Raw genomic sequence first — 4088 nt, forward strand, 5'->3', positions numbered from 1 at the left:
GCAGGAAGCAACCAACAGCGGTAATGAGAAAATAACACCTAATCCGAGTTAAATATTGGAAGTGTCTGGAAGTGTCTGGAAGTGTCTGGAAGTGTCTGGAAGTTTCTGGAAGTGTCTGGAAGTGTCTGGAAGTGTCTGGAAGTGTCTGGAAGTGTCTGGAAGTGTCTGGAAGTGTCTGGAAGTGTCTGGAAGTGTCTGGAAGTGTCTGGAAGTGTCTGGAAGTGTCTGGAAGTGAGACTGTGATTAATATTGGTAACAATGTTACTGAAGACTGTGAATGAAGGAAGAAAGAGCAGAGATAAAGGTAGTGTAGAAGAGAGAGAGTAGTGCAAGTGATGAGGGGGGAGTTAGGGAGGCGGGGAGGGGGAGTTAAAGAGGTGGGGGAGGTAGAGGTCATCAGTACAAACAAACAAGTACACAGCTACAGTCTTGGGTCGCAGCCAGGAATAAATAAATAAATTTGGCATAACTCTTATGTTCCGTTAACCACAGTGGTGGTAGTTGTGGTAGTGGTAGTTGTGGTAGTTGTGGTAGTTGTGGTAGTGGTGGTAGTTGTGGTAGTGGTGGTAGTTGTGGTAGTTGTGGTAGTGGTGGTGGTGGTGGTAGTTGTGGTAGTTGTGGTAGTGGTGGTAGTTGTGGTAGTGGTGGTAGTGGTGGTAGTGGTGGTAGTGGTGGTAGTGGTGGTAGTGGTGGTAGTTGTGGTAGTGGTAGTTGTGGTAGTTGTGGTAGTTGTGGTAGTGGTGGTAGTGGTGGTAGTTGTGGTAGTGGTGGTAGTTGTGGTAGTGGTGGTAGTGGTGGTAGTGGTGGTAGTGGTGGTAGTTGTGGTAGTGGTAGTTGTGGTAGTTGTGGTAGTTGTGGTAGTGGTGGTAGTTGTGGTAGTGGTGGTAGTTGTGGTAGTGGTGGTAGTGGTGGTAGTTGTGGTAGTGGTAGTTGTGGTAGTGGTAGTTGTGGTAGTTGTGGTAGTTGTGGTAGTGGTAGTTGTGGTAGTGGTAGTTGTGGTAGTTGTGGTAGTTGTGGTAGTGGTGGTAGTTGTGGTAGTGGTGGTAGTTGTGGTAGTGGTGGTAGTTGTGGTAGTGGTGGTAGTGGTGGTAGTTGTGGTAGTGGTAGTTGTGGTAGTGGTAGTTGTGGTAGTTGTGGTAGTTGTGGTAGTGGTGGTAGTTGTGGTAGTGGTAGTTGTGGTAGTGGTAGTTGTGGTAGTGGTAGTTGTGGTAGTTGTGGTAGTTGTGGTAGTGGTGGTAGTTGTGGTAGTGGTGGTAGTTGTGGTAGTGGTGGTAGTTGTGGTAGTGGTGGTAGTGGTGGTAGTTGTGGTAGTGGTAGTTGTGGTAGTGGTGGTAGTTGTGGTAGTTGTGGTAGTTGTGGTAGTTGTGGTAGTGGTGGTAGTTGTGGTAGTTGTGGTAGTTGTGGTAGTGGTAGTTGTGGTAGTGGTAGTTGTGGTAGTGGTAGTTGTGGTAGTGGTAGTTGTGGTAGTTGTGGTAGTGGTGGTAGTTGTGGTAGTGGTAGTTGTGGTAGTGGTAGTTGTGGTAGTGGTAGTTGTGGTAGTGGTAGTTGTGGTAGTTGTGGTAGTTGTGGTAGTGGTGGTAGTTGTGGTAGTGGTGGTAGTGGTGGGCAGGTGGTAGCAGTGGTAGTGGTGCAGGCTGTGGCACAGTGGTAGCTGTGGTAGTGTGGTAGCTGTGGTAGCAGTAGGTCTAGTGGTGGCAGCTGGTGAGGCAGTGGCAGTGTGGCAGCTGGTAGTGGTGGCATGTGGTAGGCAGGTGGCAGTGGAGGCAGTGTGGCAGTGGCAGTGCAGTGGTAGTGGTGGCAGCTGTGGCAGCTGGTAGCTGTGGTAGTCAGCATGGCAGTGGTAGTTGCTGGTGGTGGCAGTGGCAGGTGTAGGTGGTAGCGTGGTAGTGGCAGTCAGGCAGCGGTAGTCTGGTGGTAGCTGTGGCAGCTGGCAGCTGTGGCAGCTGGTAGCTGGCAGAGGCAGGCTTGTGGTAGTCAGTGGCAGTGGCAGGTAGTGTGCAGTGGTATGCAGTAGTGGTAGCCAGGTCAGGTAGTGGCAGTTGTGGCAAGTGGCAGCTGTGGCAGCTGTGGCAGTGGTGGCAGTGGTCTGTGGCAGTGTGGCAGCTGTGGCAGATGGTGGCAGTTGTGGTAGTGGCAGTGTGTAGTTGTCTGGTAGTCAGTAGTGTGGTCAGTTGTGGCATTGTGGTAGTTGGTAGTGGTGGTAGTAGTAGGTAGCTTGTGGTAGTTATGGCAGCTGTGGTAGTCTGTGAGTGGTGGCAGTAGCAGGTGGCTGCAGTGTGGCAGCTGGCAGCTGTAGGTAGTCAGGCAGTGGTGGCAGGAGTGGTAGCTTGTGCCAGCCGTGGCAGCTGTGAGCTAGTAGGTAGAAGCAGTAGGTGGCAGTGTGGTAGTGGTGGTAGCTGTGGTAGTTGTGGCAGCTGTGGTAGTTGGTAGTAGTGGTAGTGGTGGTAGTGGTAGGTGGTGGTAGCGTGTGTTGTGGCAGTGGCAGTGATGTGGTAGTGTGGTGGAGCTGGCAGGTTGGCAGTTGTGGCAGTTGGTGTAGTAGCATGTAGTTATGGTAGTGGCAGCCAGGCAGTGCAGGAGTGGTGCAGCAGTGTGGTAGCTGTAGAGCCAGTAGTGGTGCAGGTAGACTGGTGGTAGTGGTGGTAGCAGAGTGTGGTAGTTCAGGTAGCTGTGGCAGTGGTGGTAGTCAGTAGTGGTAGGTTGTAGTGCAGGTAGTCTGTAGGTAGTGGTGGTAGCTGTGGTAGTGGTGGTAGTTGTGGTAGTGGTGAGGTTGTGGTAGCTGTGGTAGTTGTGGTAGCTGGTGGTAGTTGGTAGGTCATGCAGTGGTGGTAGCTGTGGTAGCTGTGGCAGTGTGGCAGTGGCAGTGGCAGAGTGGTAGTAGTGTGGTAGCTGTAGGTAGTGGCAGTGTGGTGGCAGCTTGTAGGCTGTAGGCAGTGGCAGTGCAGGTAGCTGTGGCAGCTGTGTGGCGGTTGTGGCAGCGTGGTAGGTGATGGTGGTAGTCGTGGTAGTGGTGGTAGTCAGTGGTGGTGGTGGTAGCTGTGGTAGCTGTGGTAGCAGGTAGGTGGTGGCAGTAGTGGCAGTCAGGCAGTGGAGGTAGTGTGGTGGAGTGTGGCAGGTAGCTGTGGCAGTGGTGGTGGTAGTCAGGCAGTATGGCAGGTAGCTAATGGCAGTTGGTGGTAGTGGTAGCTGTGGTAGCTTGTAGTGTGGCAGTGTGGAGTATGTGGTGGTAGGTGGTGGTAGGTAGTAGTGGTAGCTGTGGCAGTTGCAGTGTGGTAGTGGTGGCAGCTGTGGTAGTGGTGGCAGCTGTGGCAGTGGTGGTAGCTGGTGGGAGGCTGCGGCAGTGGCAGCTGAGGTATCTGCGGTGGCAGTCAGCAGTGTGGCAGTGGCAGTAGGGGGTAGCCAGGCAGTGGTGGCAGTGTGGCAGCTGTAGGCTGGTGGCAGTGGCAGGTAGGCAGGTGGCAGCTGTGGCAGCGGTGGCAGCGGCGGCAGTGGCAGTCGGTGGCAGCAGGTGGTGTGGTAGGCGGTGGCGGTGTGGTGGCAGGTGGTGGCAGTGTGGTAGTCTGGTAGTGGTGGTAGTGGTGGCGGTCAGTGGTGGCAGTCTGGTGGAGTGGCAGGTATGGTGTGGTGGCAGTGGTCAGTGGTGGTAGGTGGTAGTGGTGGTGCAGTGGTGGCAGTGGTGGTGGTGGCAGTGGTGGCAGTGGCAGGCAGGTGGCAGTGGTGGCAGTAGTGTGGCAGTGGTGGCAGTGGTGGCAGTTAGTGGCAGTGGTGGCAGAGAGGTGGCAGTGGCTGGCAGTGGTCAGTGGCGGCAGGTGGCAGCGGTGGCAGGCGGAGGTGGTGGCAGTGGTGGCAGTGGTTAGTAGTCTGGCAGTGGCAGGTGGTGGCAGGTGGTAGTGGTGGTAGTGGTGGTAGTGGTAGGTGGCAGGTGGTGGTAGTGGTCAGTGGTGGTCAGTGGTGGTGGAGGTGGTAGTGGTGGAGCGGTGGCAGTGGCTGGCGGTAGGTGGCAGTGGCAGGTGGCGGTGGTAGTGGTGGCAGGCGGTATGGTATAGTGGCGGTAGGTGGTAGGTGGTGGCGGCAGGCAGGTGGCTGGC

This window comes from Cherax quadricarinatus, chromosome 44 (genome assembly GCF_038502225.1).
Source record: "Cherax quadricarinatus isolate ZL_2023a chromosome 44, ASM3850222v1, whole genome shotgun sequence".
NCBI lineage: Eukaryota > Metazoa > Arthropoda > Malacostraca > Decapoda > Parastacidae > Cherax > Cherax quadricarinatus.